At 41.3% G+C, this 15,224-nt stretch overlaps 1 long non-coding RNA gene across 1 annotated transcript; it reads left to right on the top strand.

Annotated features, from left to right (window-relative positions):
• The first annotated feature begins 7,071 nt into the window (after positions 1 to 7,071).
• On the top strand, positions 7,072 to 14,016 carry LOC123796918 (uncharacterized). Its single transcript, XR_006780836.2, has 2 exons — positions 7,072 to 7,762; positions 13,261 to 14,016. It is a non-coding gene; the product is annotated as an uncharacterized LOC123796918 (long non-coding RNA).
• The last annotated feature ends 1,208 nt before the right edge of the window (positions 14,017 to 15,224 follow it).

Below are 15,224 nucleotides of genomic sequence, written 5' to 3'. Positions count from 1 at the left end.
AAGGGTTTCCCAAACCCTTAGGTTTTAACATATTGTCTCCTAACTTTTCATTACATTTAAAATTATTTGTTTTTATCTAAACTATACTTTTTAAAAATGCAACATGAAGTGAATATCTAATTTTTTTCTTTTTGGTGGAAAACCAGTTGTGCAGCCATCATTTATTAAATTTCCACTGCATTGAAATACTACTTTAATTTATTAAGTGGTCATATATATTGGAATCCTTTTGGGGACACTATTCTGCTTCTCTGATCCCCTAGACTTTTTTTTATGTTATATCAACCTGGTTTTATTACAGTTGTATTATAGTATATTTCTATATCTGGCAAGACAATTCCTTCTTGACTATTCTGAACCCAAAGCTGAAAGTCAGTGTTGCCCCCCCATCCTGTTTTACATTCTTCAGCTTTTCCAGGGGTTTTATGAGCCATCTAATTCCTTCTACAAAATCAGTTTTGCTTGAAATCCTGGAGTGGTTTATGTATTCCTGGCTGAACCCAGCGGATGCAATAAGAATATATAGCAAGATAGTTGACCGTTCAGTTAATATATAAAAAAGCTAGCATCCTTCTAACTGGCAAGAGATATTTACAATAATTAATTTTTAAGGACATCACTTTCAATAGCAATAAAAAATATAAGATGTCTAAGAATATATCTAAAAACCAAAAAAAGAAAAATGTAAAAGACAATTATGGCAGATTTTCTTAACTATCCCCCATGAAAAATATGATATGTTAAAACACTAAAAGGACATAGGTTGTGCAGAATAAGAAGCATGAAAATAAAGAAATGACAGCCACAGACTTGAACAATGAGCCTAGTCAGTTAAATTAGCCTACAGAGTTTTAGTATCTACTATACTGGTTTGTTATAAAGGATACTACCAAGAATACAGATGAGCAGCCCGATGAAGAACACTTCTATTCCAGTGTCCTTGGAGTGCACCACCCTCCTGGCACCTGGATGTGTTCACCAGCCCTGAAGCTCTCCAAGCCCCATCATTATGGGATTTTTATGCAGTTTTCATTACATGGGCATAACTGATTATAAATTCAATCTGTCCTCCCCCAAAGGATAGAGAGAATAGGGCTGAAAATTCCAGGTCTCTAAACATGCTTGGTTTTTTCTGGTGGCCAGCCCCCATCCAGAAGCCTACCACAAGTCACCTCATTAGAACAAAAGACACTCTTATCATCCAGGAAATTGCAAGGGATTTGGGAGCTCTGTCAGGAGCTAGAGTCAAAGATCAAATGTTAGAACAAAAGATGCCCCCAGTACTCCTATCACTCCAGAAATTACCAGGGTTTTAAGAGCTATGTGTCAAGAATCAGGGGCAGAGACCAAATATCTATTTCTTATTATGTCCCAGTTAGCCAGGGTATAATGAACATGGCAATCATCACCCAAAATAATCTCAAACCGGACATGATGGGTCATTTGATATTTCACTGTAATCTTATTTCAAAGCGAGAAAGAAGTCTGTGGAGTTCCTTAGAGGTGGCTGTTCTACATCACAAGGAAGTGACTTCATGTAGAGGCAGGAATGCATTTTCTTTCATCAGATCTTTTGGATTTACATTCTAATTGTATCCCTTTCTTAAGATGACCCTGAACAAGTTAGTTGACCTTTTCTTTTTAGTTAGTTGACCTCTTGACGGCTCAGTTTTCACATCTCTAAAATGGAGAAATAAATCTTATCCATACTGCTTTTATGAGGGTCAAATGAACGATCTGATGAAAGTAAAATGCTTAATGGAGTGACTGATGGATAGCAAGACACGACAAATATCAGCTAGTAATATTATTATCTCTTACATGGTGCCAATGCATAGGAAAATGTAAAAGCCTCACATTTCTGAGTTGGTTGCAAAACCAAATCACACTTTTTGACAAGGCTTCAAGTTCCTGTCTTGCTCTTCATTACTGTCACAAAGCCTGGTTCCCAGAAGCAACTGCAGGGTGTCTGCCACGATTGGGGCAGACTTGTGGTCTCACTGACACCAGCTCACAGCTCATGCCTTCTACGGCTGAAGCATGCATGCCTCACCTGCTTGCCCGAGTCTCCTTCCTGGGGGAGAGGAAATCCTCTATGCCAGGATCAAGGCCCAGTCCTCGGACTTCGTCCGGCGGCATCGCCCATTGATCTTGGCAGTATGGCAAGTGAGATTCTGTGAACTATAGGGCCACTTTGCCACAACAGACTGGGATCCGTGGCAGGTTTCTACACAGGTCCTGCCCTGGCCCTGACATAACGGCTATTGCTCCGGTGGAGAAGGTGTTGGGAGGTGCCTCATTAATTTTCCATTTTAGGGGGCCTCCGACCTGGCAGCCAGCTGAGGACGGATATGTGATGTCTATGGTGTGTGGGAGGAAGATGCAAATTGCGCAACTGGCTGCCACCCAGACTGGAGGTTGGCGATGGAGGCAGAGCCAGGGGAGCAGAGCTAGGAAGGATCTTGGCTGTGCATGAAACGGTTTCATCCCTCCCCTGAGGGGTGTGGCCATCGGAGTATTCTGAGCATTGGCAGTCAGGGCAGGAGAATCAGGTTGAGGGGAAGTGCAGCCAGGACAGGCTCTGAGCCTCCACATACTTCTCCTTGCTTTACCCGCGTCCGAGCCCCACTTCATCCCTCCTCACACTCTCAAGAGAACATGGTGATGACCATTCGTTAGATCAAGTCCTCTCAATGTTCTGCTCTCTGACCTCTGAAGCTGTATTTGCGCCATTGTCTCTTACCTCCCTCTCCTCTGTGAGGCTGTCTCCCTGATTAACTCAGACCTCTGCGCTGTGCTCTGTGCAATTTCCTTTTCCCTATCTCTGTCCTGCACATACCCCTTGTCTTCCAGTAGAGTCAGTTTCTTCACTGTCTCCATCATTTATGGGATCCCTACCTCCCCGGGGGACCCACTCTCCAATGGCCCAGTCCCAGTATGCCTTTCAAAATGAAATTCTGAAGCCCTCTCAAAGCTTGTGTGCTTTCTGAAGACTTCTCCTGTTGTCCTAAAAGGTTATAATCTTACCTTACTCAGAACTCCCATAGAACCACTCCCATTACATTTGGGTGTATGATTTATTTATCTGCGTTACATGGCAGAAAGTTCCTGAGGGGACACACTGAGACTTAATTATTTGTGCATCTCTAGCACTGCAAAGAGAAGACTAAACACATATTGATTTATTTGAATAACAAGACTTACATTATATAATGCATCATATATAGGAGGAGCACAAGCGATGATGCTCAACATTAATTTATTAGGAAAATGCAAATTAAAACCAAAATGAGATACCCACTAGAATAGCTACAATGAAAAAAAAAATAAAACTGACACCATCTCATGCTGGAAATTTTAGATTAACTGGAACTCTTGTTAATTGCTAGCGGAAATGCAAAATAATACAGCCGTTTCAGATTCTTATGAAGTTGAACATACATACTTATATGACAGCAATTTTTCTCCTAGGTATTTACCCAAGAGAAATGAAACTTTACATTTATGTAAAAAACCAAAAGGCTATTGTGAACACTACAGTGGTTTTATTCATCATCACCAAAAACTGGAAACAACCCAAATGCCTTTGAACTGCAGAGCTGATAAACTGGCACATCCGTACGTTGACATCCTATTCAGTATTTAAAAAGAAACCAACTGCTAATACAAACAGATTCATACTATATGGTTTTGTGTAGATGATGCGACGGACTGAATATGTCCTCCAAATGCAAATACTGAAACCTAAACCCCAATGTCATGGTATTTGGAGGCAAGGCCTTTGGGAGGTGATTAGATCATAAAGATGGAACCCTCGCATGGGATTAGTGCCCCTCTTATAGACCTCAGAGAGCTCCCTTGCCCCTTCCTCCTTGTGAAGATGCAGTGAGAGATGGCCATCTGTGAACCAGAAAGCAGGCACTCACCAACACTGAATCTGCCAGCACCTTCAGCTTGGACTCAAACTCCCAGAACTTTGAGAAATAAATTTATTTTATATAAGTCACACAGTCTATGGTATTTTTGCTATAATAGCCTGAACAGACCAAGACAGATGATATGCTGGGAAAAACAAAAATTGTAGGAACAGAAAACAGATCAGACTCTGAAGTTGGAGGTGGGTGGAGGACTTGGTGGGGGGGTGTTAATGTTCTATATCTTGATTATGGTGGTAGTTAGGTGTTATTCATGTCTCAAAACTCCTAGAACTGTATAACCAGAAAAAGTGATTTTTACTGAATTTAGACTTTAATTTAAAAAAAATTAAAGAAAGAGGACATTTTGGAATCAGTGCAACCTCTCTCTCATCACCAGTGGTCCACAGAGAGGGCATGAACATTCCCTGCACCCAGCTGGCTTCCAGAATTCCCAGCTTTAACCAGAGGTCACTGAGCTCGTGAAACCAGGCCGTGACTACCACAGTCTACCCCAGGTTGCAAGGCTGGAGGAGGTAATGACTTAAACTATTTCATAGATATGAAGGAAGCAGAAGTGAGTTGTCTGGGGTTATCAAACAATTTTATGTTGAGAACATGAATGCAAACATATGACTGACGTAAATTTTATTGAGCTTTTACACATTAACCCAACCCAATGGACCAATAGATAGAATTCAATAAAAATAATGTCTGTCAAAAGACTGACAGATTTAATTTTAAAATAGCTAACCAGACTTTCCTCTGGACTCTCATAGCCCCCACGTATACCCCTTGATTGCAGTATTTATCAAAATGTATTTTAATTATTTGTTTGTCACCCAGGCTTCCCCACTAGGACTTTGAGTTCCTTGGGGTCAGGGATTTTAACATACTGATTTTTTTTTAATTAAAAAATTCTTTTTATTTGAATACAGGTGACACAGAATGTTAAATTAACTTACTGATTTTTGCATAGCAGGTACATAGTAAAGTAAATGCTCAAAACATTTCTTTGGAAAGAATGAGGATGAAAGAGAACTCATGATTTTTACCACTGGACGCCATCTTGTCCTCTATTTCTCCATAATTCACCCACTTCTGTACATCTCTAACTTCCACAGACCCTCTCAGGCCTGTAGCAATAGCCCTCCTGCTACCCATTCCTGTCCCTTGTACAATCCTACATCCACATACCAGACAGAGTGATCTTTCTGAAACACTAATCAAATCTCACCACTCCCAGGCTTCTCTCAACCAATGGTCTCCAATCAGGTTTAGAACAAAAGCCAGATTCCTTAGTTGAGCTTTTAACACCTAACAATTTCTGCTCCTTTTTACCTCTCTGACCTCACATCTAAACACTCTATCTTTGCCCAGTATGCTGCAGACCATCAATTTTCTTTCAATGCTGCAAATGTGGTTGGTAGGATCCGTCTCAGAGCCTCTGTGCAGGTAGCTCTCTGGCTAATAGCATTTTTACTCTGCTCTTCACATTACCGGTCCTTCTCATCATGCAGATCTTTGCTTCAATATCTCCTCCTCTGAGAGGTCTTTCTTGACCACATAATCTAACCTCACTCTCGATCACGACCCTGCTTAATTTCTCTGTATAGCATGCATGCCAATGGGATGCTTGTATTGTCTGTTACATATTTGACAATAATTCTGCCTCCCCTCCTGTAACGTATGCTCTGAGAGATCAGGAATCTATGTTAAAGCTGGTATCTCCCCATCGCCTACACATAATAAATGTCTAACGAACACTCACTGGGGGAAGGACGAATGGATGAACAGATGAATTCATGAATAAATGGCATCTTTCACTGAATCACCATTATTTTCTAACAGAACATTCATGTCAACCTTATCTGTACAAGTTTTCCCTACTCTGTGCCACCCTGAAATCTGTGTGAGACAACCTCACTGATGCCTGTCTCTATCTGATGTATATTATTTGATTAAGTTAATAGGAAGGAGGAGGAAGGAATTAGACATAGCCTTCAGCAGGGTGGGGAGAAAAAAAATTCTGTAGGGACGGATACAGGAGGTTACATACTTTATAGTTCTTACAGCTATCCCTGATCTAGATAGTTCTTAATTCCCTCTTAGATGTTAATTGGAGGCATCTGTGTTTCTTTTATCCTTGTGAGACTAATGCTCACCCATCTTCCCAGCCTGTCCAGACCACAGTTACCTTAGAGAAGGTCATAAAAACTTTCACTTCACTGCCCCTGCCTGGCCAGCCCAAAGTTGTGGGTAGGCCTGGCCTGAAAGCAACAGCAGACAAATCAGCACCATCTTGTTTTCAAACTATGATTTGCCTTTCTGAGGCCTCCAGCACTTCATGTGGTCTCTTTGCCTCTGCACTGTCCAGAGAGCATTGCTAGATGTTTCGTTGTAACTTTAAAAAAATCAAAGCAGACATATGTTTATTTGTACAATTGTCTCTTGACAACTCAGCTGAAAAAAACAAAAAAACGAACAAACAAAAAACCACCCAAGCCTCTGTATCTAACATGAATAGCAAGTGTACCTTGGCAACTTGAAAATTAGAATTTCTCCAAAGCCAAAGTCAGACTGAGCAGGCCACCAGATGCCAGTTTTTCAGAATGTGTTTCTAGAATCAGATTGCCTGAGTTCAAACCTTACCAGCTAACATTGGGCAAACTCTTGACATCTCTGCGTCTCACTCTCCTTATCCACAGAGTGTCCCAGTCTCTCTCTCAGGCGGGGGTGGTGAGGATTCCATGAATAAATGCATGGCTAGGCTCTTTGCACAGTGACAGGCACATCGAATATGCTTCATACCTGGCAGGTCTACTAAAAATAATTATTATTAAGTGAGTGAATTCGTTGAGTTTTTTTTTTTTTACTCTTTCATCCACGAAATAACACTAACTTTACTCTCCACTTTGAAGCGTTCATTACTGAAATTATAATATACAATTGCCTTCATTGATGGCTCCACATCCTCCCTGTCCTGTCCTGTTTGCTTGTTTGTTTATTTGTTTCCCAGAGCCTAGAGATGGCAGGGTGCGGGCAGAATGCGAACACTCTTTGCCCCATCCACTGGCCGCTGGAGTGAAATTCTAGCAGTCACTCTAAAGCCATAGCTGGTACGCATCCAGCAGCAGAGCCTGCAGGAAGTAAACAAGTTCCACCCACTTCTACTTCCCTCTGCGCCACATCTGGGGCCTCACAGCCACCCCCAGACTCCAGAACACCCGCATCCTACACCAGGGGTCAACGGACAGAAAAAAAAAACCACTGCTGCAGAGAGGAATGTATTTGCTACAGAAAGAAAAAAAAAAAGACGAGGAAAGAAAGAAAGAAAGAAAGAAAGAAAGAAAGAAAGAAAGAAAGAAAGAAAGAAAGAAAGAAAGAAAGAAAGAAAAAAAGACTGAGTCCCAGCTAGCAACTTTTCATGGTAGTTCGAGAAATCTAATTCTAAAGAGCCCTTGGGAGAAGCCAGGGTCTTCCTCAAGGGAAAAGATGGCAAATTGTATCATTTCAATTCACAACCATGAATGATGTCTCTGCAGCTGTTTGAATTAATTCTGAACTACAAGCAATCTCAGTAGGAGTCTGAATTTTGAGAAAACAATTCCCTGCTGAGTTGGTTCAGCTAGCTCCACCCTAGCCCTTCCATACACCTTGGCGAGGAGGACATTCCGAGCCATTTCTGCTTATTTAAGCACTCACAGAGTCTTGGGATACCCAACTCGCGAGGCTAACGCATCTCTGGATATTTTGCCCCTGCCTGAAATAGCACACAGCTCTATGACAGCGCTGGAAAACAAGGGGAGGGGCTGCACATGGAGGAATAGAGTCCTGGACCCAACTGGGTAAGTTTCCTGCTTTCAAACCTCTTTAACTGAAGGTCCTCAACTGTGAGTCTGGTTGCCTCGGACCCCCGAGTCCATCCAAGGGGAACGGCTGGTCCATGTACACCCACTGAACTGTCACCTTCCCCAGTGTTCCCAAAGGAAGAAGAGCAAATGCGTCAGGCGTTCCTCTAAGGCAGCTGTGATGCACTTAGGGGTCTTCAACCACAGACCCCTTAGCTCCATCTGACTCTTTCACTCACTATTATGATCTCGTCTCCGGGACCAGGATGATGTGCTCTGACATTTAAAACACAAAACAAAACTTTTTTTTTTTGTCTGTGGCTCAACACATACAACATAATATTTACCATCGTAACTGTGGTTAAGCGCACAGTTCAGCAGTATTAAGTACACGCATACTGTGCAACCATCACGAACATCCATCTCCAGAACTGTTATCATCTCACAAAATGGAAACGCTATACCCAATAGACAGTAACTTCCCATTCTCCCCTCTCCCTGGCCTCTGACAACCAACGTTCCATTTTCTGTATAAATCTGACTACCTAGGGGCCTCACATAAGTGGAATCACACAGTATTGGTCTTTTTGTGACAGGCTTATTTCACTCAGCATAATGTACTTGAAGTTCATCCAGGTTGCAGCAAGTGTCAAAATTTCCTTCCTTTTTTAAGGCTAATGGTCCATTTTATATATATGCTACATTTTGTTTATCCATTCCCCTGTAAACGGACACTTGGGTTGCTCCCACGTTTTAGCTATCAGGAATAATGCTGCTAGCAACATGGCTATACAAATAACTCTGAGACCCTGCTTTCAGTTCTTTGGACTATATACCCAGAAGTGGAATTGCTGGTTCATACGGTAATTCTATTTTTAATTTTTGGAGGAAACACCATACTGTTTTCCACAGTGGCTGCACCATCTTGCATTCCGGCCAAATGTACGTGATTCCAATTTCTTCACATCCTCACCAACACTTGTTATTTTGTTTTGTTTGGATGGTAGCCATCCTAATGGGTGTGAGGTGGTATCTCACTGTAGTTCAGATTTGCATTTCCCTAATGATTAGTGATGTCAAGTATCTTTTCATGTGTTTATTGGACATCTGTATGTCCTTTTAGGAGAACTTTCTATTCAAATCCTTTAGTCATTTAATTGGTTTATTTGTATTTTCTTGTTGAATTTTAGGAGTTCTCTATATATTCTGGATACTAATCCCTTATCAGATATAAGATTCACAAATATTTTCTTCTATTACATAGACTGCCTTTTCACTTAATTCATAGTGTCCTTTGACACACACAAGTTTTTCATTTTCATGAAATCCAGTTTGCTTATTTTTTTCTTTTGTTGCCTGTGCCTTTGGTGTCATATCCAAGGAATCATTGTCAAATCCAATGGTGTGAAGATTTTTTCCTGTGTTTTCTCCTAAGAGGTTTATGGTTATAGCTCTTTCATTTAGGTCTTTGAATCACTTTGAATTCATTTTTGTATGTGATGCAACATAAGAGCCCTGGTATGTTTTCTGGTTCTTGATCTCTAAGTATTTTCTTTTCTTTTTTTTTTATATTCATATTTTTTATTATATTATGTTAGTCATCATACAGTACATCCCTGGTTCTTGATGTAAAGTTCGATGATTCATAAGTTGCGTATAACACCCAGTGCACCATGCAATACGTGCCCTCCTTACTACCCATCACCAGCCTATCCCATTCCCCCACCCTCCTCCCCTCTGAAACCCTCAGTTTGTTTCTCAGAGTCCATAGTCTCTCATGCTTCATTCCCCCTTCTGATTAACCCCCTTAGGATATAAGTATTTTCTAATTTCTCTTGTGATTTCTTTGATCTATTGGCTATTTAAGGATGCTAATTTCCTCAAATTTTCCAGTTTTCCTTCTGTTACTGGTTTCTAACTGCATCCTACAGCATTTACAGAAGATACTTTGTATGATATCTATCTTTTAAAATTTACTAAAACTTAATTTGTGACTTAACATATCGTCAACCATGGATAATGTCTCAGAAGTACAACTGAGAAAGATGTGCAATGTGTTGCGGTTGCATATCTGGGTGATTTATTGTGTTGCTCAGGTTCTCTATTTACTTACTCTTCTTCTGTCTGGTTGTTCTACCCATTACTGAGAGTGGGGTACTGGAGTCTCCACTTATTATTGTAGAACTATTTCTCCCTTCGATTCATTCAATTTCTGCCTATTTTTTGATGGCCAGTTATAGTTTATAATTGATATATCTTCTAGCTACATTGAAACTTTTATTAATATAGAATGCCCTTCTTTGTCTAACTTTTTTGATTTAAAGTCTATTTGTCTGATATTGGTAGAGCCACCCATGCTCTCTCTTGGTTGCTATTTGTATTGAATGTCTTTTTCAACCTTGTACTTTCAACCATTTGTGTCTTTGGATCTAAAGGGAGTCTCTTACAGATAGCATACAGTTGGGCCATCATTTTCATTCTGTCGAGCTTTGTCTTTTGATTGGAGAATTTAATCCATCTACATTTAAATTAATTACTGATAATAAGGGACTTCTATAATTCTGCTGCTTGTTTTTGATATACTCTACACTATTCTGTTCCTCATCACTGATATTACTGTCTCTTTTTGTATTTAGTTGATTTTTTATAGTGAAATGTCTTAATTCCATTCTAATTTCCTTTTGTATATTCTGTAACTATTTCTTTTGTGGTTACCATGGGGATCACACTAAACATCCTATACTTCTAATACTCTAATTTGAGTTTATACCAACTTAACTTCAGTAACATACCAATACTGCTCCTTTGCATCTCTATTCTCACACATTTCAGTTATTGATATCACAAAATGACATCTAAAGCAAAAACTAAAGAGGAAGATGGCTAAGAGTTTCCTCCATAAAGACAAAGCACCTCTGACTCACAGCCCCATCCCTGATGGCTTGGTCAACTAAAGCTGTCCTTGCTTCAGGACTCAAGCTATAATGTACTTTTGAGAAATTATCTGATCAAAGAATTGAAAGAACTATGGCAGAATTGGGCTTTCCCAAATTGGTCATATGGAAGATGCTGTCAGGGGTCAGGTACCAAATGCCATTTCTCCGGGCATCTCCAAAACAGCAGTGGTGTGGACAACAACATGATGTCATGTCCATAACAAAACTGGGTTCTTAGGATACATAGCTGGAGTTTTCACTTTCTGACTTGGAAATGAAGCCTCAGAGGTCTTAGATGCTTCCACAATGTCATTTTCCCTCTCCATTAGACTAATAAGAAGGTATCATTCATTCTATTATAACTCTGCTGTCCTTCTCATGTTGTTACTGGCATACTCTGTGCTTTAAACAACAGTTACACGAAACATCCCCTGAGAAACCCCAGGTTAAGTTTATTTGACTGTCTTTAAAAAAATGAATAAAGCCAGAAATGAAGTGGAATTGTGAACAGGCGTGTTTTCCTGGCTGAGTTTGTGGAGGCAGGCTGTGGTGACACCAGAGATGGGCAGGGCTGGCTGCCAGTAAGAAAACCCACGTGATGGCTTCTCTCCCCGTATCTGTATGAAAATGGTATCATCTGGTCTGGCCTTGGGGCTTGGAGTGTCTCCTCATTTTGCAGAAAATGCAGGTTTCGGGTACCTAGCAAACTCTCAAAGCTATGTGGGTTTGAGCTAAAGAGAACACATTTGATTGTGATGACTGCTAGATCTCATGAAATGAAGACAGAATGAGGAGACATCCTGGATTTGACTGGTTATACTCGTCTGTACCAAGAAAAGGTAGCTCATCAAAACAAGCCAGAACTCAGATTCCCTGGGAATTTACCCATTCTTGAATCTTCACCCCTTCCAGTGTAGTTCAATATAACATAAGGGGTTGTCTCCTGGAGGTGAGGAAAAGAAAGTATTGGGGCGGAAGGGGTAGGGACAATGATTATGAGACAATTCAAGACAGAGGCAGCTTGGGTACCTGATGTGTCATCAGTCTACTCCACTTAGCAAACAATCTCCTACCTGGGAGCATCAGTGCTGAACTATATAAATAGAAAAGTGTATGGGTTATAGTCAAATGGTAAGACAGAAGCAAAATGAACCAGTTCTGAAAGGAGAAATACTTCAAGCCATGTAAACAGGGGGGTCAACTTATTGAATTTACTAAGTATAGGCTCTATGCCTAAAAGTCTTTGATGGTAGATCTCAAAAACTGGGCACTCTGAATTCTGATTACAACTATACCCTGTCATAGTAAACAGACTAAGACTGGAATCTGGAAAGGAAAGAGAAGATCACTGGATTGCTTAGCTTTTGTTGCAAAGCAGACCACCCCAAAACCTCTGTAACTGTAAACATTCATCATTTCTCATGATTTCCTGAGATTCCTGAGATTCATGACTCTCTGGCGGGGGTGGGGGAGGGCTCTTCTGGTCAGAGTTGGCTTGGCAGAGGCTGGGTGGTCTAGGATGGCCTCACTGACACATCTAGTGGTTGGCACAAAATCAGCTGGGGCTGTGGAGTTGATTTGACCACATGTCTCTCGTGGCCTAATAGGCTAGCTCAGGCTCATTTACATGGCCTTGGTCACAAGGTTCTAAGTGTGGCCAGAGAGAACCTAATATGCATTCACTTTCCAAGCATTGCTTGGGTCACATTGGCCAAATCAAGTCATGAAGGCAGTCCAGAGACAGTGTGGGAAGGCACCACCAAGACCACGGATAGAGGAAAGGAAATCACATGTAGCCATTTGTACAATCAACCCCTAGTGTTTCCTCCCTTCCACTCATCCTGTTTCCTCCTGACAGAATCACCTCCGCCTTCCATTTACAATGACTGACTTGAATTACATTCACTAAACAGGAATCTCTCTAACATGCTTGCTGAATATCCAGAGATTTTGGTGTGATTCATTAATAAGGTTCTCTCATGTGTCAGAGGCTGGATGAAATGCGATTGGTCAGCATGTTTCCAACATAGAAAGGGTACACCAGCTCTGGAGTTAAGTCGTAAGCTCAACACTAAATTTATTTTCCATGGGGTAATTGCCTAAGCCACCACTTTTCCAAGAAGAATCTTTCTGGAGCCTTTTGTTCTTTTGATTGAAACTTAATCAGCTTCTTGTTTGACAAAAATGACAGGCTGCGTGAAAGGGGAATCAGAGTTTGGGTTTTACCAATCCTAATTCCTATCAAACATCAGAAGAAAATAAGCACTTTCTACATAATGTGCTCCACTTCATGTTGTAGACTCAAATTTATCACTTAAAGAGAAGGGAAAAAAAAAAGCCTAACTGTTTACACTTTGAGGCGGGAGGGGGGGGTTGGGTGGGAAGAAGGGAGATAGTTAACCCCTTCTCTCTGGGGTTTTTCATATCAAGTCTTTTTCAAGAGCAAGACTTCTTGACTTTGCCATTTGACTCAGTGGAGTAGAGATATGAGGAAGTAAAAATTCAGGAGAGCACTTTCAAGTGACGTGTCCTGAAATCTGTTTGCCCTCTTGCACACAGGACCTACTCAGGAGTCAAAATTTACTGTCAACCAAGTCTCACCCAGACCATGAATTCTTACCCCAAGCCCCAGTACCAGATTTAAGAGAGCAAGAATTCTTAATTCCGTGACTACGAAAGCACTGGATTTGGAACTGGAAGACATCCTCATCTTGGGCAGAAACTCAATAGCTCTGTGATCTTGGACAGATTATGCACATTCTCTGTGATTCTATTTCTGCATCTACATGATTTCTCTACTTGAAAGGTGGTTGATTGGGAGGTTTAGAGAATGGGCATCTATGTACAAATACGGAACCCAAAACTTAGTACGTGCTTAGCAAATGTTAATTTTACACTATCTTCTTTCTTTCCTTTCTTCCCCCCTTCCATGCTTTTCCCATTTTTCCATTCTGGGAAAAATGCAGGATAGCACATTACCTTTGAATGAAAATAGAGATGATGATGATGATGATGATACTACTAATAACAGTAATAATAAAGTTATACTGCATGTATCTGTGATATAGAAAACAGCAGATACTCAAAAACAGAGGCGGTTCGGATGAGTTTCATGAATTTGCTAGTGATTGGTCATAGGTGGGAAGCTGGCTCCATCCCAGCCAATAACACAGAGGGGAAGCCTACTATGTCCAGGATCCCATGACTAGCAAGTGGCAGATTCTGTGTTTGAGCCCTGGCAGTCCAATTTCAGAATCCATGTGCTTTTCTACTAATCTATAACTCCTCCCTAATATAAACAAATTCATTTATTCATTCACTGTTCAAAAATATGCTGTCTATGAATGCCACACACCATGGTGATCATTGAAACAAAGCAAAGTCATGAGGGGATCACAGAGGAAGCTGCAGTGAATTTTGGTGGGGGGGTAAGGAGGCAGAGCTGAACACAAGGCTTGGTCTCATCACTCACATGGATATGATGTTTTGCATGTCAGGTGGACTCCATGAAATTCAGCCTCCACTTTTGTTTAATGGGTGGTGGGGGCCTGCATTCTGGTCTACCTCTCAAGTTTAGCATGAGGACTAAAGCCAAGCCACATGTAAAAACACCTACCCCAGAGTCTAGCAAGTGGTAGTTACTCAATAAATGTTCAAGAAGAGACTTTACAAAAGGGCAAGGTTGTGAAGAGGGACAGTTTTGGAAGACTGGGGTGGGAAAGGGGGTGGGGTAGAAAACTCAGGCTGAGGAGTGGAGACAGGGAGAGGACAAGGGTAATCAAAGGATGCAACCAGAAGAAAACAGTGTGGATGCAAGACAGAGTGGCAAGCAGCCCCAAGAAGTACTGCCTGGCTTTTAGAAACCCAAGAGCTGAATCCTCACCCTGACGCTGATGACTCTGGGGCCATGGCCAAGTTGTTGAATATCTATGAACCTGTTTCCTCATCCATATCACAGAGATGAAAAAGTCTCCTTCCAAGGAGGTTAAATGAGGTCATGGATACAAGTACCATCTTGATGATACTCCACATGTGATGTATGATCAATTAACTGTGGCCAATACGTTTATCGGCAGCAAGGAACATGATAAATGGGAGGTGGGGCAGATGGGCCGTATTCTGTAGGGCTTTAGAACCTCCACCAGAGGCCCAGGATAACGTCCATTGTCCAGCTCACTGTGGTAATTCTGGTTCTTCTCATGGCCTCAAGCAAGACCTTTAGGCCTCCAAGCCAAGGATCAAACCACCAGCACCTCTGTCTCCATATCTCTGCCTCTAATTGGACTGGATCTGTTTGATGCCTGGGTGCCCTTACAAATAGCCCTTCCTTCTTATACACACAGGAAACCATGCTTTGCCAGCTTGAAGTAGAATCCCATCTCACGGAAGTCCAGCTCAGATTGAGAATTTAAAGCCACAGATGCTAAGGAAACACAGTGCTGAGAGAGTTTCATTAACACTTCTTTTTTCAGTGCTCCTCAGAAAGTCCTACTCTGGGGTTTGACTTGAAGGCAAATGGTTTC

Source organism: Ursus americanus, chromosome 22, assembly GCF_024610735.1.
Source record: "Ursus americanus isolate L20-20 chromosome 22, mUrsAme1.1.p, whole genome shotgun sequence".
NCBI lineage: Eukaryota > Metazoa > Chordata > Mammalia > Carnivora > Ursidae > Ursus > Ursus americanus.
Note: the sequence above shows the minus strand (reverse complement) of the source record. Positions and strands in the feature narration are given on the sequence as shown.